Raw genomic sequence first — 23,750 nt, 5'->3', positions numbered from 1 at the left:
GTTTCGAAGAATGGCCCCTTTAAATAGCCATCCATGCACGTTGTCGCCATGGTAATGGCTAAAATGGGGACTTGCTGGTATCCCCGCATTCCTTTCCATGAATTGTCATGGTTCAGTGTTCATCTACTGTCGGTCGAATTTTGCTGAGGTCATTAAAAGCAGAAAAGGAACTACATTTGTGTTTAACATCATCTTAAAACAAATCTTAGTAGAGCTGGAAGGCACTACATCAAAGAATCTAGGCGCTAAAGTGGAGTTCCAGTTCAGAAACACCAACGCTAGCACAGTTTCACCTGTTCCACACTGAGGAATATGACCGACTACGATTCAGAGACATTTTAACATCTCATCCATACCACTAGGGATCCAGGCAGGGATCCTTCTAGGCCGCAGACTGGGAGCAGGGCAGGGCTCCAAGATACCAAGTCCGTCAGGGCTACTGATGGGTACTTCTCAAAGGGGAGATTCTGAGGACAAGCTGAAGTCATACTTGTTTGAGAAGCAGCCCAATCAGATGCCATCCCCAGGGAGGAGTAGGGTTTATGAGAGGTTCGGGAAGAGGAAAGCAGGTAAGTCAGAATGACAAGCCTACAACAGGCCAGGGAGACATAGCAGGGATCTTCCTACAACACGAGAAGGTAGGGAGGCTGGGATAACAAACTGATTTGAGATATGTTCCTCAAGGGGTCACATCTATATTTCTAACATATGGTGTGTTGCTTATCTATTTTCCCTGGAGACAGGAGCACATTAGATAGCACCCATTCTCTCCTCTTTTCTTTCTCTCTCAAGTAAAGAGGTCCTTCCTCTGGCCCAAGTCAATGGACAAGGGATTCTACCAAGACCTTTGTCACCTTTGCCCACGAAAATCCCCTACTCTGATCTCTAACTGTTGACTTCCTTTCATGGTGAACTTAGGCTGACCCTGCTTCCTTTATCTTTCATTTTCTCCTTAATTCTGTGACCCTGTAACTCTGTCACTCTATAAACTTTATTCTTTAAAAATTTTTTTAAAGTTATTTAGTTTTATTTTTGAGAGAGAGAGAGAGGGGTGGGGAGAGAATCTTAAACAGACTCCATGCTCAGCATGGAGCCCAACACAGAAGACCCCACAACCCTGGGATCATGATCTGAACCAAAATCAAGAGTCAGATACTCAACCGGCTGAGCCGCCAAGGTGCCACTATACTTTATTCTTGCTAAATTGAACAATGACTCTGTAGGGATATGTTCATCCGCCTGCTGGACACTTCCACTGAATGTCTTAAGCATTTCCAATTCAGCATGAATTGAACTCATTGTCCACTTATGTGATGTGATGATTTTAAAATATATCCACTCATTATACCTTTCCTTTCAAGAGACAGAGCTTACTTCCCCTATCCTTGAATGTGGGCTAGGCTTAGTGGACCTTCTTCTCATGAATGAAATAAGGCAGAAATGGTGGTCTGAGACTTCAGGGTTATTAGGGATATTGTGGCTTCCTCCTTGCTCTCTGTTTCTTGGATCACTTGGTCTGGGGGAACCCAAGTGCCACGAGAAGGATGTTTAAGCAGCCCTGTAGGGGGGTTCACTTGGAAAGGAACTGACCTCTCTTGCCAACAACCAGCACTTACTTGCTAAGCATGTGAGTGAACTCCTTGGAACTCCAGCCCCAGTCAAGCCTTCGGGTGACATGGCCCCAGCTGACATTTTGATTGCAACCTCATGAGAGGCCTTGAACTAGAACAACCCAGCTGAACCCTTCCTAGATTCCTAACCTACAAAAACTGTGAGGTAATAAACATTCATTGTTCTAAGCTGCTAAACTGTGGGTAATTTGTTACGCAGTGATAGAGAAGTAGTACACAAGGTAAATCTCAGCAAGTTGTGCCCAAACCAGGAAACTCCCTCTTCCTCCCCTGAATCCGAATCCTAATCTGACTGGTGATCAAGTCCTGTTATTTCCTTTTAGGTATCTTTTGATTCAGCCTCTTTTGAATTTTGTTGTCACTCTCTTAGATTTGTTATTTCTCGTCTGAACTGTTAAAATTGCCTGTTAACAGGTTCCTCGCTTCCGGCTCTACTCCCTTGTATTTGTCCTCCACACTGCCATCAGAGCAGTCATTCTAAAATGGGATTCTGATCGTTTTGCGTCTCTGCTTAAATTGTCCTCACAGACTAGGGGTTACCAAGTTCAAACACCTCAGCAGTGCAGGCAAAGCTGTTTGAGGTCTGATCCATATCTCGCTTTCCAGCTTTATCTCTTATCTCTCATGCAGGAGAGGGTTCAGCCATCACAAAAATGCTTGTTTATATTGCTTTGCAACATTTCAGTGTCATTTTCAAATATGCAACAACATATGAAAATTTTATTTAATTTGTTTAAAAAATTATTTTAATGTTTATGTATTTTTGAGAGAGACAGGGAGAGCAAGTGGGGGAGGGGCAGAGAGAGAGGGAGACCTAGAATCCTAAGCAGGCTCCAGGCTCCGAGCTGTCGGCACAGAGCCCGACGCGGGGCCGGAACCCACGAACTGTGAGATCATGGCCTGAGCTAAAGTCAGACGCTCAATCAACTGAGCCACCCAGATGCCCCAAATTTATTTAATTTGTAATGAAAACTGCCAACTGCTGGGGAGGTCAAACTCATGGCGACTTAGGTACTTGCATTGCAGTTTGATCCTATCAAGTTACCCTCACATTTGAGCGTTCAAAAGAAATCGTGACATTTCGGCGAAGATTCAGGCTGCTCTAAATATTGATTTCTGACACGTACGATGTCAGCCAGTCATTTGAGATCACAGAAATGGTCTTTACCGGCACTCTCGATGCCATGAAGAAACAGTTTTATATTGTTCCTCATCTCTAATGCCCATGTGAGTGCCTTTCCCCTTAACAGCCTGTATATTCGAGTGGAAAGCAAACCCTGGTACTCGGCGTCCCACCTCACATTGAAAAGACAGATTGTCCATGGCTGTAGTTTGATTCAAAATGTTTATCCCTTTTTCAGTACTAAATGAAGATCAGATTATTCAGATCAGCAGCCCTCCTGCGAGAAAGAGAGCGGTGGTGTAGATTGGTGTTCAGTTACACTGTGTGTAACAGCTCCTTTTCTTCCTGGCTGGACTCATACCAGGTCCTCCGTCAGCGCAGGTCCCTGGGTCCTTCTCCACTGAGGACCTTAGCCCTCGAATATGAGCCTCAGACATGAAAGGTACTGATTCATACCCTGCTCAGAGGTTTCAGTCAATGGTAAATTGAAATTATCTGCCTCAGATCTCACGCCAGCTCACAATTCTCTCACTCAAGCTCACAATTCCTCTTCCGTATGGCCTGCCATTGGTATTCCTTGGTGTTCAGTGTGTTATTTGATAGAGGAATTTTGCTAATATCTTGTTCTGTTTTCTTTCTGACCAAAACATGTATCATTAACCTTGGGGCTGTTCTTAAAACAACAACAACAACAACAACAACAACATTTCCTTAGTGTGTGTCTGCGTGTGTTTTATGTCTGAGGAGTGCAACTTTAAATGATGCCTTGGTAGTTTCAGTCTTTTCCTTTGGTGATGAATGATTCAGTTTGGCACTGAGATACATTATTCTGCCCTTGAGGAAGAACTTGGTTGGTTTACCAAAGAGGCCATTGCACTTTGATGGCAACGTGGAAGGCACAACATGGTTTACTGCTACCGTTCCAGCAGCTTCCCGAAAACAATAAAGTGCTCTAGCCTCAGGAGCAAATGGATGAATGGCCCAATAAATTCCAATTTTTCAGTCTTTGCCGTTACACCTCTTATTTGCACTTCCCTTTTTAAAAATGGTTATTTATTTATTCTGAGAGAGAGAGAGCGAGAGAGAGCAGGAGGGGCAGGGAGAGAGGGAGGCAGAGAATCCCAAGCAGGCTTTGCACTGTCAACACAGAGCCCAAGGTGGGAACCATGAGGTCATGACCTGAGCCTAAACCAAGAGGCAGATAGATGCCCAGCCGACCGAGCCACTCAGGTGCCCCTGCGCTTCCCCTTTTTAACAGCCTATATGGCATACCCCTTGACACAGAGGGCAGAGATCTCTCTATCTTGCATTTGAGACCGTTCGATCATGATCCTTATCATTGCTAAGAGTTCTATTTATATCACTCTCAACCCAACTTTTCCATTTCAGTGAGCCACTTTGCTTTATTAACTTTCCTGAACTTACATAATGCTACAAAATAGAAAAAGGTGAAAATTGTGAATTTTAACAAATATAAATACCAGCTCATGAATATTATGAAAACATCGTGAAAATACAGTAACCAGACTAATCAAGATGAAGCACATTCTTTTTTTTTAACCTTACTTTTTTTAAAGTTTATTTATTTTTGAGAGAGAGAGAGAGAGAGGGAATATGCATACGTGTGGGGAAGAGGCAGAGAGTGAGAGAATCCCAAGCAGGCTCCATGCTGTCAGCACAGAGCCCAACTCAGGGCTCGAATTCACAAACCTTGAGATCATGATCTGAACGGAAATCAAGAGTCAGAAGCTTAATTGACTGAGCCACCCAGACGCCCCCACATTCTTTTAATTGGGGATTCTTTTAAGGTCAGCTGCAGAAAAGTGACCAGTACAAGCATAAATCCCAACTTAATGGTTATATTGAGTATAACAGGATTTCAGCAAAAATAATTAAAAAAAAATTTTTATGTTTATTCATTTTTGAAAGAGAGAGAGCACAAGCAGGGGTGGGGCAGAGACAGAGTGGGGGACACAGAATCCAAAGCAGGCTCCGGGCTCTGAGCTGTCAGCACAGAGCCCGATGTGGGGCTCGAACTCACGAACCGTGAGATCATGACCTGAGCCGAAGTCGGATGCTCAACCGACTGAGCCACCCAGGCACCCCCAAAATAATTTTACATTTCAAATTGTTGAAATATATGTGAACAAAGTTGTTTCATTTGTTTCTTTTAAACTTGAAATTCCCAGAGTACATTTTGATATTCTTTAGTCCCATTTTTCTTTTATTCACTCAACAAACATTTACTAAGTGTTCTGTGCTGGGCATGCTGTGTCAGAGGGATATGCAGTGAATGGAACAGAGTTTTTGCCCTGAGGGAGCTAATATTTTCGCATGTGTGGTTTTCGTCTTTTTTTTTTTTTTCTTTTTAACGTTTATTCATTTTTTGAGAGACACAGAGACACAGAGAGTGAGTTGGGGAGGGGCGGAGAGAGAGGGAGACGCAGAGTCCGGAGCAGGCTCCAGGCTCTGAGCTGTCAGCACAGAGCCCGACGTGGGGCTCGAACTCACGAACTGGGAGATCATGACCTGAGCCGAAGTCGGAGGCTCAACCGACTGAGCCATCCAGGCGCCCCGTGTGGTTTTCTATATCGTATCCAGTCTGCACTTTGCTGCTTATTTTTCTCTTTCTCCTTTTCTTACTTACTATGTTTCAGACCCATAAACTATTTTACAACCTATGGCCTTATCTCAAATTACCATTTTCTGTCAGCACAGAGCCCGCTGTGGATCCTCTGTCCCGGTCTCTCACTGCACCTCCCCCACTCGCTCGCTCTCCCTCTCTCTCTCAAAAATAAACAAACATTAAAAAAATAAATTAATTAAAAAAGTAAAATTTCAGGTATAATACAAAAAACATATTTTTATGAAAATTCAAATATAGAAATAGAGTAAAATATGAGAAGTCCCTCTTTACAATCTCTACTCCCAGCTGCATCCAAGGAGCCACACGCACAACTGTGCGCAAGTGTGTATTTCCTACATTTTTGCTAACGCTCTTATCCCTTGCAAATATATTCGTCCATGCAATGGACTTTTAAAAATATGTTATTGCTTTAGTTTGTGTTTGTTGGATGCTAGGTAGGCTAAGCATCTTTTCATGTTTATAGTATTTTTCCTTTTGTGAATTGCCTTTTCTTATCCTTTGCCCTTTTTCTATGGGACTGTTTGTTTCTTCTTGAGTTAATTTCGGTAATCTGTGTTTTCCTGGAAAATTATCTGTTTCGCCTAGTTTTACAAAGCCATGTATGTAATTACGTCCTCTTTCTTGTTTTTAATTTTAGTTTTTTTTAATCTTCAAGACCATTCTAAAAAATGTTTTCGTTTCATTAACTGCTGCTTCTAACTGTATTCATTTCTTCCTTCCACTTTCTGTGGATTTAGGGAAGGCTATCTAGTTTTCCCTTCCCGCACACAGAGGAAGGTGGGACCAGAGGTCAAAGGGTGTTGCTGGGGGTGTGGAAAAGAATTGTCGGCATCATTCTTCCCCACCCCTGCCATCACAAATATAGTTCAGGAATCAGGCTGATGGAGATCAGAGATCAGCTTTGTTAATGATACGGCTGACTTGGAGAATAGGGCCTGACCTGTGCTCACAGTCAAGCTAATGACCCTCCCTTTCTGAATTAAACTTGACCGAGATGTTCTTAAAATAAATGCTTTTTTGGAAGGCTCCGCGAGAAGCCAGTTAGAGTGAAACACATCCGTGGCTCGGGGATACCAAGGGCCACGTGGCCTCGGGCGAGTTCTGTCTTTATAGTTCCCTTGGGAGACCCAGGCTGGGAACATAGCAGCCCCTGACTGGTGGCTGACTGAGCAGGGCCACAGTAAAGGCATCCAGGGACTGGTGAGGAGCATGGTGGAAGGATCTTGGGGTTCAGAATGGGTGGGGGTGGGGGCGATGTGAGTCTGGCAGGGGAGGAAGGGAACCTGAGACTGGGGAGCAGACCAGGCTGGGAGGGATCGTGGTAGCGAGACGACTGGGGGAAGAGCAGCCGGAGGTCTGGGAGGGCTCTTGCAGATTCGGAATCCTGATGGCAGGAGAGTCCACGGAGAGACATGTCCCCAGGTGCCACGGAACTTGTGAGGGACTGAAGCTGAGTCATTCTTCAGACTCTCTGGGGCTCTTGTTCTTTCCCAAAATTAGTTTAACATCTGCTTGGAAACCAAAAGAGTCGCTGCTTCCCTATTCCTGGCTAATTAAACAAATTCAAACATATGCATAGCCTCACTCAGCATTTTCACACAGCCCAGGAGGGAAGTGCAGTGTGGGTGGCAGGTGTATCCCTAGAAGCAGAAGGTGGTCAGTGCTGAGGAGGGGAGACCATGGGGGGTGTGGGGGGAGGTCCATCTCTGGAGCCAGACTCACCTCGTGGCTATGTGATGTCTCAGGATTCAGGCATGTGAATCAACCCGGTGCTACAGCAGTGTTGTTTTTTTGTTTTGTTTTTAAAAATATTTTTTAACGTTTATTTATTTTTGAGACCGAGAGAGACAAAGCATGAACGGGAGAGGGTCAGAGAGAGGGAGACACAGAATCTGAAACAGGCTCCAGGTTCTGAGCTGTCAGCACAGAGCCCGACGCAGGGCTTGAACTCACAGACCGCGAGATCATGACCCGAGCCGAAGTCGGCCACTTAACCGACTGAGCCACCCAGGCGCCCCTTTTTTGTTTTGTTTTTGAAGGATTTTCTTTAATTTATTTTTTTTTTTTTTTAATTTTTCAATGTTTTTTTATTTATTTTTGGGACAGAGAGAGACAGAGCATGAAAGGGGGAGGGGCAGAGAGAGAGGGAGACACAGAATCGGAAACAGGCTCCAGGCTCTGAGCCATCAGCCCAGAGCCCGACGCGGGGCTCGAACTCACGGACCGCGAGATCGTGACCTGGCTGAAGTCGGAGGCTTAACTGACTGCGCCACCCAGGCGCCCCTTTAATTTATTTTTTAATTTAAGTTTGTTTATTTTGAGAGAGAGAGAGCCAGTGTGAGCGGGGGAGGGGTGGAGAGAGAGGGCATGAGAGAGAGAATCCCAAGCAGGCTCAGGGCTGGAACTCATGAAACCGTGAGATCACGACCTGAGCCGAAACCGAGAGTCAAAGCATAACCGACTGACTATAGGCACCCCTACAGCAGGGCTTTTCTTAAAAAACAAACAAACAAACAAACAAACAAACAAAAATGTATCAGGGGCACCTGGTGGCTCAGTCGGTTAAGTGTCCAACTTCGGCTTAGGTCGTCATCTCTCAGTTCGGGAGTTTGAACCCTGCGTGGGGCTCCAGGCTGACAGTGTGGGGCCTGCTTGGGATTCTCTCTCCCTCTCTCTCTCTGCCCCTCTCCTTCTTGCCCTCTCTCTCTCTCTCAAAATGAATCAGTAAATAAACATAAACAAAAAAACATACAACTATGAAAAAAAGAAAACATAGCGTATGGTAACTTGTAAGCCAACAAACTTCTTGGTCCCAACTGTGCGTTTACAGAAAGGGCCTCCCCTTTATGTTCTCTTGGGAAGGATGTGATGACCCTTGCCTCGCGGCTCATAAGAAGGCCAACTTCACTAACCACCACTTTCCCGGGGCAATGTGTCTCCCTCCGTAATTACTTCTCTCTGTGTAATTTCTCACAGTGAAATGCTATGTTTTAGAACGAAATTAAAAAGTCCTCTAAAGAGATGGTTAGGTTAACATAGAAGTCAAGTTCCTCTTAGTCAGAATGAGTGTTTATGGTCAGGCTTTATAGATATTTACAAAGAAGTGCAATATATTTCGATACTACATGCAGATGTCAAGTTTCAGATTGTATTTAGTGGACTAGCACGTTCATTACGATCTACCGACTCATCAGATAAACACTTGCTATTTATACTCATTTTCCAGTAATAAGCACTGACCTGCTGCTGCTGGATGAAGCTTAGAGACCCATGAAGATCTTCACCACCTTTGCCCTGGGAGCGTGTCCTTTCACCCTGCATCATAACAGATTCTCTTGGGGGCACCTGGGTGGCTCAGTCGGTTGAGCCTCTGACTTCGGCTCGGGTCATGAGCTCATGGTTCATGAACCCGAACCCCAGGGTTGGGTTGGCTGCTGTCAGCACAGAGCCCGCTTTGGATCCTCTGTCCCTCTCTCTCTCTGCCCCTCCCTCATTTATGCTCTCTTTCTCAGAAATAAATAAACATTAAAAAATAATAATAACAGATTCTCTTGGGTACCTCCCGGCTAATGCAAGAGTCCTGAGGATCTGACTCCTGACAGTCTTTGCAAAAATTTGTCACACATCTGTTTGAAATCCATTCAGAGTGGCTTTCATCTTTTGGCTTTGTCTTAGTTATTTTTAGAGTTGATAAATTTATTTTGTAAGAGCAAAACAGCGCATTTTTAGGCTTCAATTTTTGGCTAAGGTTTAGGAAATTCTGTTCTGTAGAGAGCTGGCGGGTTTCCCACGGAGGCGCTTAGGAGCTCAGCCTGCACAGAGGTTTCCTTCAGCATTGGTCCGGACTCCTCCGTCCAGCTCTTGGAGCTAGACCACCCTGACACTGCCCAGCCTCTGTGCAAATGAATTCCTCAGCGTGCCATTGTAGCCCATCGTCTGACCCTGTTCTTTCCTGGACAGTCCAGGAGTAGAGATTTCAGTCCTTGCAAAGGATGTGTCATCTGGGGTTTAATTATTTCTACAATTAAGGAAGTCTTAGAACACCTGGGTGGCCCAGTCGGTTGAGCGTCCAACTCTTGATTTCAGCTCAGGTCGTGATCCCAGGGTCGTGGGATCGAGCCCTGCACTGGGCTTCACGCAGAGCATGGAGCCTGCTTGGGATTCTCTCTCCCTCTGCCCCCCTCCCCTGCTCACGCGAGGTCTCTCTCTCTCTCTCTCTCTCTCTGTCTCTCAAAAAAGAAGTCTTTGGGTCACACACACACACAAATCTTCTTTGCATCAAATGAGCTTAGTTTCTGCAATATAAGCCATCAGTCACAAATAGCGTCTAATGCTCTCGTGATAGATAATAGTTCTTATGCCTAAATAATATTACTTATTTATTTTTAATTTTTTGTTTATTTATTTTTGAGAGAGCGGTGGTGGGGGGGTGGTTCACAGAGGATCTGAAGTGGGCTCTGTGCTGAGAGGGAAAGCCCAATGCGGAACTCGAATCCACGAAATGTGAGATCGTGACCTGAGCCAAAGTTGGATGCTTAACTGACGGAGACACCCAGGCGCCCGCCCCTAAATAGTATTTTTTAAATTGTAAACCTGTTATGTGTTCATTGCAACCAGTGTAGAAAAATCTTTAAAGCATAATGGCAGTTAATACTACGAACCGGAGATAACCCTTTTTTGTAATTTATTTTATTTTTTGAATTTTACTTATTGTGATAAGAGAATTTAACATGAGATCTAACCTCTTAGCAAATTTTTAAGTGTATACAGTATTGTTGTTGCCTATAGGTACAGTATCGTATAGCAGACGTCTAGAGTTTATTCATCTTGCTTAGCTAAGACTTTATGCTCATTGATTGGTAACTTCCCATTTCCCCTTTCCCCCGGCCCCTGGCAACCACCATTCCACTCTTTGATTCTATGAATTTGACTGTTCTAGATACCTCAGGTAAGGAGAATCATGCAGTTTTTGTCTTTCTGTGATTCCCTTATTTCACTTAACAGAATGTCCTCACGTTTCATCCAGCTTGTTAAATATTGCAGAATTTCCTTCTTTTGAAAGCTAAATAGGATTCCAGTGTGTGTGTGTGCGTGTGTGTGTGTGTGTGCGTGTGTGTGTGTGTGTGTGTGTGTGTGCGCGCGCGCGCGCGTGTGTGTGTGTATCTCACATCTTCTTCATCCATTCATCTGTCAATGGACATTCAGGTTGTTTCCACATCTTCGCTATTGTGAATAGTGCCACAATGAACATGAGAGTACTAATATGTCTTAAAGAGTCTGATTTCAGTTCTTTTGGATAAATACCCAGACGTGGAATTGTTGGATCATATGGTAGTTCTAGTTTTAATTTTTGAGGAACCTCCATATACTATTCCATACTGGCAGAACCATTTTTGTGTTCTCACCAGTAATGTACAAGAGTTCCAACTTTTCCACATCCTCACCAACACTTGTCTTTCATGTTTTTTATAATAGCCATCACAGCAGGTGTGAAGTGAGATATCTCACTGAGATTAGGATTTATGTTTCCCTGATGATTAGTGATGTTGATCATTTTCTTACATATCTGTTGGCTATTTGTGTGTCTTTGAAGAAACGTCTATTCAAGTCCTTAGCCCATCTTTTAATCAGTTATTAGGTTTTCTGTTTTTGTTCTTCACTATTGAGTTGTAGGAGTTCCTTGTCTATTTTGGAGATGAACCCCTTATCAGATTTATGGTTTGCAAATATTCTCTCCCATTCTATAGGTTGCCTTTTTACTTTGTTGATTATTTCCCTTTGCTGTGCAGAAGCCTTTTTAGTTTGATGTGGTTGTGATTATTTTTGTGTTTGTTGCTTGTGGCTTTAGTGTCATATTGATGAAATCATTACCAAGACCAATGTCATGAAGGTTTTTTGCCTTGTCTTTTCTAGGCGTGTTAGAGTTTCAGGTCTTATGTTTAATTCTTTAACCCATTTTGAGTTGATTTTATCTATGGTACAAGGGTTCAGTTTCATTCTTTTGCATGTGGCTATCTAGTTTTCTCAACACCATTTACTGAAGAAACTGTCCTTTCCCCATTACAGATTCATTTCAAACCCTATTAGAATCCCAATGGTATTTGTTGTAGAAATAGAAAAAACAATTCTAAAATTCATATGGAACCACAAAGAAAACACGAATAGCCAAATCAATCCAGAGAAAGAAGAACAAAGCTGGGGACATCACACTTCCTGGTTTAAAAATATACAAAAACAGGGACCCTGGGTGGCTCAATCAGTTAGATGTCCGACTTTGGCTCAGGTCATGATCCTGTGGTTCATGAGTTTGAGCCCCATGTTGGGCTCTGTGCTGACAGCTCAGAGCCTGGAGCCTGCTTTGGATTCTGTGTCTCCCTCTTTCTGCCCCTCCCCTCCCTCTCAAAAGTAAATAAACATTAAAAAAATTAAATATATATATATATATATATATATATATATATATATATATAAGAAAGCTACAGTAATCAAAACAGCATGGTACTGACATAAAGACAGATGTATAAACCAATAGAATAGAACAGAGACCTGAGACGTTAAGTTCATGCATATATAGCCTACTGATCTTCAACAGGAGTGCCAAGAACAGTCATTTTTCAAAAAGTTTATTTATTTTGAGAGGCAGAGAGCATGCATGTGCATAAGTGAGGGAGGGACAGTGAGAGAGGGGGAGAGAGAATCCCAGGAGGGTTGCACACTGTCAGAGCAGAGCCCGACAGAGGGCTTGATCCCACAGACTGTGAGATCAATGATGTGAACCAAAATTAAGAGTTGGGTGCTTAACTGACTGAGCCACCTAGGCACCCCCATTTAAAAAATTTTTTTTTAACGTTTGTTTATTTTTGAGAGAGAGAGCATGAGTGGGGTGGGTGCAGAGAGAGAGGGAGACACCGAATCTGAAGTAGGCTCCAGGCTCTGAGCTGTCAGCAGAGTCTGACACAGGGCTCGAACTCATGAACCATGAGATCATGACCTGAACCGAAGTCGGATGCTCAACCAACTGAACCACCCAGGTGCCCCAAGTGTGTGGTTTTAAAAAAAAAAATTTTTAATGTTTATTTATTTATTTTTTTTTTTAAATTTTTTTTTTCAACGTTTTTTATTTATTTTTGGGACAGAGAGAGACAGAGCATGAACGGGGGAGGGGCAGAGAGAGAGGGAGACACAGAATCGGAAACAGGCTCCAGGCTCCGAGCCATCAGCCCAGAGCCTGACGCGGGGCTCGAACTCACAGACCGCGAGATCGTGACCTGGCTGAAGTCGGACGCTTAACCGACTGCGCCACCCAGGCGCCCCTAATGTTTATTTATTTTTGAGAGAGAGCTGTCAGCACAGAGCCCGATATGGGGCTTGAACCCATGAACTACAAGATCATGACCTGAGCCGAAGTCAGACTCTTAACTGACTGAGCCACCCGGGTGCCCCACCATTTGTATATTTTATATTCTCTTTGGAGAAATGTCTGTCTGAATCCTTTGCCCATTTTTAGTTATTTGTCCTTTTATTATTGAGTTGTAAGAGTTCTTTATATATTCTGGATAATAGATCCTTAACAGACATATGATTTGCAAACATTTTCTTCCACTATGTGGGTTATATTTTCACTGCCCTCTGAAGCACAAAAGGTTGTTTTTTTTTTTATCAAGTCTAATTTATAGACTTTTTGGTTTGTTGCTTGTGTTTAATATCTGAGAAAACATTGCCAATCCAGGGTCATGAAGTTTTACACTTAATGTTTTCTTCTAAGATTTTTATATTTTTACCTGTTACATTTTAGAGGTAATTTTTGTATGTGGTATGAGATAGGAATCTACTTTCATTCTTCTGTATATGGATATCCAGTTGCCCCAGCATCATCTGTTGAAAAGACAAATTGAATGGTCTCAGCGTTCTTGTCAAAAATCAACTTCCGTAAATGCATCGGTTCCTTTATGGACTCTCAATTCTGTGTTATTGACCTGCTTATGTCTCTCCTTGTGTCAATACCACACAGTGTTGATTGCTATAGTTTTGTAGTAAGTTTGAAAATTTAAGTATGAGTCTTCCAACTTGGTTCTTTTCAAGGTTGTTTTGATTATTCCGAGTCCCTTGCATTTCCATACGAGTTAAAGAATTAGCTTATCAATTTCTGCAAAAAGAGCAGGTGGGATTTTGATAGGGATTGTGTTGAATCTGTAGATCAATTCGAGGAGTATTGCCATCTTATAATACATGCACATGAGATGTCTGTCCATTTAAGACTTCTTTAATTTTTTTCAATATTTCATAGTTTTTCGTGTACCACTATTGCATATATCTTATTAAATACATTTCTAAGTATTTTATTCCTTTTGGTGCTATTATAAATAGAATTGTTTTCTTAATATTTTGGATTGTTCACTGCAAGTATATAGAAATGAAAATGATTTATGTGTAATGATCTTGAATCCTACAACTTTGCCAAACAGGTTTATTAGCTGTGTTTTGTTGTAGATTTTTTTGGAGATTTTTCTGCATATATGATCATGAGATAATAGGTATAGTTATAATTTTCTTACTGATCTGGTGCCTTTCTTTTTATTGCCTAATTTCCCTGGCTAAAGACTCTGCTGCTATAATGTTGACCAGAAGTGGTGAGAGCAGAGACATCTTTATCTTGTTTCTGATCTTAGAGGAAGTATTTCAGGTTTGCACAATTTTTTTTTTGTTTGTTGTTTTGTTTTGTTTTTAGGTTTACATCATTAAGTGTGATGTTTGTAGTTTGGCCTTTGTCAAGTTGAGGAGTCTCCTTTTTATTCCTAGTTTGTTAAGTATTTTTATTATGAAAGTGTATTGGATTTTATCAAGTGCTTTTTCTGTACCTATTCGTGCACAATCCTGTGGTTTTGTCCTTTATTTTATCAATATGGTGTATTACATTGGTTGGTTGTCACAGGTTGGACCAACTTTGAATTCCTGGGATAAATCCCACTTGATCATGGTGTATAGTCCTTACATGTGTTGCTAGATTTGGTTTGTTGGTATTTTATTAAGGATTTTTACATTTACATCATAAGGAATATTTAAAAAAATTTTTTTTAATGCTTATTTATTTTAGAGAGAGAGAGACAGAGCATGAGCAGGAGAGGGGCAGAGAGAGGGAGACACAGAATCCAAAGCAGGCTCCAGGCTCTGAGCTGTCAGCACAGAGCCCAACGCGGGGCTCGAACCCGCGAACTGCAAGATCATGACCTGAGCTGAAGCCAGATGCTTAACCAACTGAGCCACCCAGGCGCCCCATAGATATAGTATCACTTTTAATGGCTGCATAATGTTTAATTGCATGGATCTACCTACAATAATCTAATCAATTAGACTTTTAATTATTTCCTTTGTTGTCATTGTTATAATCAAGGATAAACTCATAATTGCCATGCATACAGTTTTGTATATATTCATGATTATTTTCTTAGGATACATTCCTACAAATAGAATAACTGAAACAAAGGTTATTCAGAGATGTTTGTCTCATCTTGTCATTGGCATTTATGTTTTATTTACAGGATTTTTGTTATTAACAGAGGTTGGTTTTTTAAATATTTATTTATTTATTTATTTAATTAAAAAAAAATTTTTTTGACGTTTATTTATTTTTGAGACAGAGAGAGACAGAGCATGAACGGGGAGGGTCAGAGAGAGGGAGACACAGAATCCGAAACAGGCTCCAGGCTCCGAGCTGTCAGCACAGAGTCTGACGCGGGGCTTGAACTCACGGACTGCGAAATCGTGACCTGAGCCGAAGTCGGCCGCTCAACCGACTGAGCCACCCAGGCGCCCCTAATTAATTATTTTTAATGTTTATTTATTTTTGAAAGAGAAAGAGAGAGAAAGACACAGAGTGTGAGCAGGGGAGGGGCAGAGAGAGAGAGAGGGAGACACAGAATCTGACACAGGGTCCAGGCCCCGAGCTGTCAGCACACAGCCCAACGTGGGGCTTGAACCCACAAACCATGAGATCATGACTTGAGCCGAAGTCAGACGCTCGACCGACTGAGCCACCCAGGCATCCCTTAAAATATTTTTTTTGTTTATTTTGAGAGGGAGAGAGAGAGAGCACAAGTTAGGGAGGAACAGAGAAAGGGGAAGAGAGAAAGAATCTCATGCAGGCTCCACAGTGTCAGCACAGAGCCTGACGTGGGGCTCAAACCCATGAACCGTGACATCATGACCTGAGCCTAAATCAAGAGTAGGTTGCTTTACTGACTGAGCCACCCAGGCGCCCCAAAGATTTTTATCTTCAAAGTCAAATCTGTTTCTTTTTTATGTATTCTGCCTTTGTGTGTGGGCTCAGAGGCCTTTCTCACCTTGTTCAGGTTCAGATACAGTCTCCTCTCTTCTACTTCTTATAATGCTTCTTTTTATTTTTTTCCTCCACTTAAATGTTTATCAGAATTCATTTGGGTATACGGTGTGAGGTAGGAGTCTTTTTTTTTTTTTCCCCCAAATGATGAACCAAATTTCCCAATACCATTTTTAAAAACAATCCATTCTTTATCCTCAGATTAGTAATGCGATCTTTATTTTAATCAAAATTCTTGGGGCACGTGGGTGGCTCAGTCGGTTATGTGTCTGACTCAATTTTGGCTCAAGTCACGATCTCATGGTTGTGGGATCGAGCTCTGCAATGGGGTTAGTGGTGAGTGTGGACCCTGCTTAGGATTCTCTCTCTCTCTCTCCTTCTGCCCTTCCCCCATTTGTACACGTTCTTTCTCAAAATAAAGAAAGAAAGCTTAAAAAAAAAGAAATATAGAGCATTTTCACACCTCTTAACCCTATTAGAATTTTTATTGGAACTATAATACATTTATACAATTATTTTGTGGAGAATGAATATTTAAGTGGAATATCATGGTATATTTTTTCATCCAGTCCTCTCTTCTGTTGTTCAGTAAAATGTTATAGATTTGGGTGGGGCGTGACTGTAATTTTCTTACCAGATTTATTCATAGATATTCTATATATATTTTTGCTTGTAAGCAGGATTTGTTTAGCATGCAGTAACTTCTTTAAATGTATTGTGCTATTGGGGCACTTGAATGGCTCAGTTAGTTAAGCGTCCAACTTCAGCTCAGGTCATGATCTCGTGGTTCATGAGTTTGAGCCCCAGGCCCGGCTCTGTGCTGACAGCCCGGAGCCTGGAGCCTGTTTCACATTCTGTGTCTCCCTTTCTCTCTCTGTACCTCCCCCACTCAAGCTCTGTCTCTTCTCTCAAAAATAAATAAACTTAAAATGTATTGTGTTATTATACAATTTAATAATTTTTATTATTTTTAGAAAATTAAAAATTTTTAAAGGTTTTATTTTTATTTTTGAGAGAGAGAGAGACAGAGTGTGAGCAGGGGAGGGGCAGAGAGAGAGGGAGACACAGAATCGGAGGCAGGCTCCAGGCTCCGAGCGGTCAGCACAGAGTCTGATGCGGGGCTGCAACCCACAAACAGTGAAATCATGACTAAGCTGAACTGATGCCCAACTGACTGAACTACCCAGGTGCCCCTATTTTTAGAAAATTTAGAAGATACAGTGTGAGTTTAAAAAATAAATGACCCACAATATCAGAGATGACCACTCTTAATACTTTGTGTACATCCTTCTATTAATAGATTTACAATCAAATTGGGGAAGTAAGACACAATCACATGAATGGCTTAATCCGGGGCACTAGTTTGTATCTTTTTGCCTGTGTAGCATTTTGGGGTTTTTTTGTTTTTTTTGTGTGTGTGTGTGTGTGTGTTTTTTGCTTTTGGGAACTGCTCTTCTTATAACTCGTGGGGCTGTCAGTCACCCAGGTCTTTCTGGACAGTGTTGTCAACGTTAAGTTTCCTTTCTGAGGAGTGCCTCTCTCCCAAGGTCTTGAATGCTAAAGACTTGGAATCTTTATCATGGAATGCCTCTAGGAAAGCCTTTCCCGTCCTAAGAGCACCGCTGTTTGAAGGAATGGAACCTAGGGAAGCTGAGCTGAAAGGTGATGAAAAGAAAGTCCCGATGACGTTTGAACCTCCAGGTCTCCTGGCCTGAGGCCAGCTTGAATTCATCCCTAGACTTTCCAGTTAGTCAAGACAGTAAGTTGCCATTTTGCTTGAGCGAGGCTGAGCTGGAGTTTCATCACTCGTAGAGTCCCATCCACTACCACCTCCTGTGTCTGGGCCATGGTGCCCCCAACCCCATGAGTTAGGTACCTTTATTCCCCCAACCCCCAGGAGGATGGATATTCTTCAGTGAGAGCAGGTCCCATGCATTGTCTCTTGATTTCTTTAAGGCAAAGAGGGAGGGCCACCAAAGGCAGCAGTGTTTGCCAGAGTGGCACGGGGCCACAGTTGTAATAACAGCTCTTACAGGGGAAGGCCAGCTCTAAACTGCCTGACCACACAGCTCCTTACTGTGATCTGTCATTAGAAAGGCAACGTCTGCATATGGGGGGTGTGGCATTACAGTGCTCCCCGGGGCATTCAGCCTCAGTGAGGCTCTGAAAACTTCCTCTGCCAAGAAAGAGCTAGGGGGCTGCTTTTCACACCTATTATCTGGTATAATAGCAATTAAACTCCAGCTAACTCCAGCAGTGACTAAGCTCAGCCCGGCCCTGATGACTGCAGTTCTTGGTGAGGGTAGATATAACACACTTTGCTGATTTACCTCCACAGAATTTCTTCCATGTTGTTACGGGCAATCTCATCATCACGGGGCCATCTGTAGCAGCAGGATTCGTGGACCTCAGGTTTTGTGAGCATGTTCAGATAATTCTGGAGCTCTCGGAATTCAAAATTAGGTATGGAAATCTTTAGAATGAAGAAAGAAATGACAACAAGTGACAGGGGGCTTGGAGGTTTAGATGCTTTATCTCTGAGCAAGCTTCAGTCCGCTCATTAGAGCTGCCGGCTTTGAAATGCTTCTGGATCATAACCTGACTTCCCCACCCCCCTTAGAACATTCTACAGCCCTCAGGTTATGGCAAGTGAGGGGCCCTGAGGCTTCAGGGCAAACTCACCTTTGAAGACAGCCTGGGTTGTTTTTTTTTGTTTTTTTTTCTGTTTGATTATCTCGGGAAACAGCCAGAAATTTGTCAGCCTATATCTGTGTGTGTGTGTGTGTGTGTGTGTGTGTGTGTGTGTGTGTGCGCGCGCCTATATCTTTAAATCATTATGTTTTTGAGAGGTACAAAGTAAGTATTCAGGAACCAGTAGGATAGAAATGATTTTGCACTCTGTGTGTGTATGAGAGTCAGAGAGAGAGAGAGAGAAAAGGGAGAGAGATTGTGAGAGACAGAGGGAGGGAGGGAGAGGAGAGGGAGAGGGAGAGGGGAGAGGCCGTCAGAAGCCCTGGAGAGCAGAGAACCGCCTGCTTCCTGAGTGAAGCATTGCTCAAATGCTCACTGCCCGGGCCCCTTGAGTGTGGTTTTCCTCCCTGGCCAGCACCAGACCCCAGAATAGTGCGGCTGGCTTGCTGATTGAGGTCAGCAGCTCCCAGGAGGCGCGAGAAGCGAGAGCCTTTGCAGTAAGTACAGAGTTGGTTATTATTTAAGATGGGGCTGGAAAATCTTAGAAGGATAGCTGTATCTGGGGGAAGAGGTTCTTCTGCCTTAGGTATGTCTAACACACCCAGTGAATCCTGATATAATGAAGGCGTGATTAATACATTTTTTGGTGATTCATGGGCTAGGTAACTTAATGCTACATACCTGCTTCTTTGAGCTAAAAACGAATTTGAAAACTCATCTTCTGACATCTTGAAAAAATAGACTTTTTTCGCTGCCTGTCACGTTTTTCATCTTGCAAAGTGAGGATGATTAGTGCTGACTTTAAGTTAATGTGTAGAGTTTTTTGGGAAAAGAAACCCTCTCTGTGGGTACTAATTACTAGCAGTGTGGCGATCTCTTTTCACAACCAAGGTGAATAGGGCTACTTCTGTGCATTCTTGTCACTAATGTGGGAAGTCCTGTGGAGAGAAGCACCCACTTGACTGGTTCTTAGCCCCCCGGAAGGTTCTAGAGCCTTCTCCCCGTGAAGATGAGCACTGTGGAGGGCGCCCTCCCATCTTGCAGAGGGCCTGATAATGTCCCGGTGCTTAATATCTGAGCCAGACATTGTGCTTATGAGGCCTAGATGGCAGAACTTCAAAGATATGACAAAGACAAGAGGCTTTTCTAGGAAGTTACTTATTATATGGTTTCTGTTTAGACAGTATTTTGCACTAACCACCCCCCCCCCCCCCATCACTCCCGGCCCCGCCCCAGCCCCGGCCAAAGCACAGGCTACTTTGAAACATCTCTTCACCACTGTATTTTCTAGAAATGAAGTTTTTAGGGTCCCCCCCCTTTTCCCACTGAGCCCAATTTCTGAGCTAAAATATTGAGCTCAGTCATGCAGGAAGCTGACATTTTAAGTTTACTCAAACAATGTGATTTTTCCCTGTCATTAGAACAGAAAAGTAAAAAAGACACACGTTCTCTGCTTCTACTACAGAACTCCCCAAACATGGCTCGGTTTTGTTCCTTTCCAACTGAGCTCCACGGACTATATATTTTTACATGGTTCTGGTTGTGAGTAGAGGTTTCATTTCCTTTAATCTTCCCTTCACCACGTGGGTTTACATGTAAGTGTCGTCTGAGCAGCAGTCTGAGCAGGAAAAAGCCGCAGAAGCAGAGGGAGTACGAAATTAACCATACTAAACTTCCAAATGAAAATAGACCCTGCCTATGAAATAGCTTCCTCATTTCAATGATTTCCCCCTGCAAACATGTTACCCTTTTTTTTATATGATAAAAATAACATTTCTGCGTGCTTACGTGTGCGAGGTACAGCAGTCAAGTTCTTCCCAAGTATCGTCTCATCCGATTCTCAAAACACTCCCGTGAAATGGCTACATTTACGATCTTCATTGTTACAGGCAAGGAAACTGAGGCATAGAAAGGTTTTGTAACTGGGGCGAGGTCAGAATGACTGGTGGGTGGAAGAGGTACAGCCAGGACTGGGACTCGGTCCTTCTAAATCCATAGTAAATTTAGAAATTAGAGAAACTCATGACTCAATCCCACACCCTGAAACAACTTAAAATTTCTATATTTCTTTGTAGTTGTACCATTAGATATTATAGCATAGGGTTTTTAAAATGTTATTCGTTTCAAAATTATTTTTAAGGGGTATAATGTTCTAGTAGGTGATTGTTCCATAAATTACTTAACTATTCCCTGTTCTTAAAAATTGGGTTGCTTTTCTCTTTCTTTCTTTCTTTCTTTCTTTCTTTCTTTCTTTCTTTCTTTCTTTCTTTCTTTCTTTTTCTTTCTTTCTTTCTTTCTTTTTCTGTTTTCTTCCTGTAATGAATAATGCTTTAGGGGTGCCTGGATGGCTCGGTCAGTAGAGCTCGCAACTCTTGATCCCGAGGTTGTGAGTTCAAGCCCCAGGTTGAGGGTACAGATTACTTAAATATAAAATCTTAAAAACAAAACAAAACAAAACAAAACAAAACAAAACAAAACAACCCAATACTTCAGTAACTATCTTGGCCATGTGATTTTCCCCAGGTTTCTGGATCATATCTGTAGAATAGATGCTCAGACATAGGATTACTAGGTAAACGGGCATGAACATTTATTTTAATGATGCTTGGTGTATGTTACTGCATAACTTTGTATCAACACTCTGTGTGAGAGTGCCCGTTTGATTTCACGCATTCCATCAAGGGCAATATCATTTAAAAAATAGGCAAAACAGAGGCCCTTTGTAATGTTGCATTTCTTTTAACATAATTAGGCTGAATGGTTTTTTCACGTGTTTGTTTATAAGTTGTACTTTCTGTTTTGCTCATCTGTTTTGCTTCATTTTTTGTTTTGCTGATTTACATAGGTTTTTGATAAGACTTATTCACCATAATTTTGGCAGTTCTTTTCCCCAGACTATTTGGTTACTTTTTAAAAATGAATTTTAAAAAAATGTAGCCGTTTAACGTTTTTACATAGCCCAAACTGTCCATTTTTTTCCCCCGGATTCTTCTTACTTTAGAGATGTTATCCTCTTTTAAAGGATTTTTTTTTTCCTTCTAGTTTTTACTTTGGTGGATGATGTGAAAAGTGGATTTAGACTGACTTAAAATAGTGCCAGTGTTTCCAATATCATTTATGATAAATCTTTGTGTTCTCTAGTATTTTATAGTTTTGTCTTTTCATGCCTTAAGCTTTTTAAAAAGATTTTTCTATATTATCTGTTTTATTTATAGTTGCTGTTTCTGTGCCATTATCACACGGTATTAATTACCGTTGCTTTTGTGATATATAGAGAGGATAAGTTGTGTGGAGTCCAAATGAAGTATTAAGGGTGTGGGCTCAGGAGGCAGGCGCTGAGTCCTAACTTATGTGTCCCTCAGTCTTACTTGTAAAATGGGGATAGTGATAGGTAGTGTGTACTCCATGGGTTGTTGGGGTGAGGAAATAAAAGGTAAATTAAAGAAAACCACTGGAAACAGTAATTGATGTGTAAAGATACGTATAGAAAGTATTTGAGGCATACATATATGTATTTTATGGACACAAAGGTATATTATATCTTGTTCTTATATAGAGACAAATGTGTCATTCTTTTCCTATATGGCTTAAGACAAACTTTCATGTAATCTTGGGAGACAGAGAAAGAACGTTTGACTCTCTATACGTTAAGGAACTGATACACTGAAAGACGGGCAAGTGACAGAGTGATATATGCAACACACATACCACAGAGGATTACTACCCATTATAAAAAAAGAATTCCCAGGGGTGCCTGTGTGGCTCAGTTGGTTAAACGTCCAACTTTGGCTCAGGTCGTAACTTCACAGTTCGTGAGTTTGAGCCCCACGTTGGGCTCTCTGCTGTCAGTGCAGAGCTCCCTTCAGATCCTCTGTCTCCCTCTCTCTCTGCCCCTTCCCTGCTCTTGCGTGCACACATATGCTTTTTCTCACTCTCTTAAAATAAATGTAAAAATAAAAAAAAATAAATAAATAAACATTAAAAAAAAGAATTCCTACAGATCAATTGGAGAAAGACAAATACGTAAAGAAAACATGGGCAAGGACAATTTGTAAATAGGCAAATTATATTTATTTTTATAAACAAGCAATTCACAGAAGAAGAAATACAGTTGACCAGTAAACATATAATGTTCAACCTCAGTAAGAATCATGGAAACACAGGGGCACCTGGGTGGCTCAGTTAAGCGACCGACTCTTGGTTTCAGCTTAGGTCATGATCTCATGGTTGCATGAGTTCAAGCCCTGCATCGGGCTCTGTGATGACAGTGCAGAACCTGCTTGGGATTCTGTCTCCCTCTCTGCCCCTTCCCCACTCAGGCTGTCTCTCAAAATAAATAAATAAACCTTAAAAAAAAAGGAATCATGGAAACACAAATTCGAATACTATGCAATATTTCCCCTGTGACAGATTGGCAAAAGTTGAAAACAGAGCATCCAGCATCAAAGAGAACGTATGGAGATGGGCATAGGCAATCAAATACAAGGAACAAGAATTAATAAAGCTTTTTGTACAATTTTACCAAATTACCAGAGTGTAAAATAACCTTGAATGTATCTCAGAAAAATACGGTACATGTTTTCAAGTAAACATATACAGTATAATCATATCTACCTGTAAAATTTCGTTATTTACATTAAAAGATCTAAACTCCCTAATTTTATTTGCATGTATATAAAAATTCATCTTAAAAAAGTAATGGATATATGATATCAAGCTGCTTGCTATGGGAAGTGGAATTAAGGGCAAGGTCTCTTTCACCTTCTGCTACATACATTTCTATGTTTGAACTCTTCTATAAATCTGTGTCTATTAAAATTTTTTTTAATGTTTATTTTTGAGAGAGACAGAATGTGAGCGGGGGAGTGGCAGAGTGAGAGGGGGAGACACAGAATCCAAAGCAGGCTCCAGACTCTGAGCTGTCAGCACAGAGCCTGACATGGGGCTCAAACTCACAAACCACGAGATCATGACCTGAGCTGAAGACAGATGCTTAACATACTGAGCCAGCCAGGCGCCCCTGTATTTGTCTCTTATTTGTGCAAAATAGATAGATAGGTAGATAGATAAATAGATAGATAGACAGGCATTTTTCCAGGCCCACAGGCAAAATTTTAGGGAGCAGAACCCCAGGTATAGAGGCCTACAGTTGGGAAAGTACATGACAAATTTTAGGAAGAGTGAACATTTGAGTGGCAGTGTTTTCACATTCTTTACAGGTTTTAACTTATGTTTTAGGAAAAGAAGCAAGGAACTTGTTGAGAAAACTCAACCCAAGAGGCACAGAGGGAAAGGTGCTTCATTGACAAGTTCTGACCTCTA

The 23,750-nt window shown here is 41.9% G+C and overlaps 1 protein-coding gene across 12 annotated transcripts in view; it reads left to right on the top strand.

The window, feature by feature from the left end:
- SPECC1 (sperm antigen with calponin homology and coiled-coil domains 1) overlaps window positions 1-23,750 on the top strand; it is a 269,159-nt gene that overhangs the window by 25,090 nt on the left and 220,319 nt on the right. For 4 of the 12 annotated variants that reach the window (XM_042917313.1, XM_042917321.1, XM_042917314.1 and 1 more), the window contains exon 1: window positions 18,864-18,925. The exons of 2 other annotated variants lie outside the window; for them this stretch is intronic. The gene's annotated coding sequence lies outside the window, so the exon portion shown is untranslated. Of the gene's footprint in view, window positions 1-18,108; window positions 18,201-18,843; window positions 18,926-23,750 lie in introns of those variants that run through there. 6 more of the 12 variants (XM_042917325.1, XM_042917327.1, XM_042917318.1 and 3 more) reach the window with 5 other exon arrangements.

Source organism: Panthera leo, chromosome E1 (genome assembly GCF_018350215.1).
Source record: "Panthera leo isolate Ple1 chromosome E1, P.leo_Ple1_pat1.1, whole genome shotgun sequence".
NCBI lineage: Eukaryota > Metazoa > Chordata > Mammalia > Carnivora > Felidae > Panthera > Panthera leo.
This window is presented reverse-complemented; position numbering and strand designations above follow the sequence as displayed.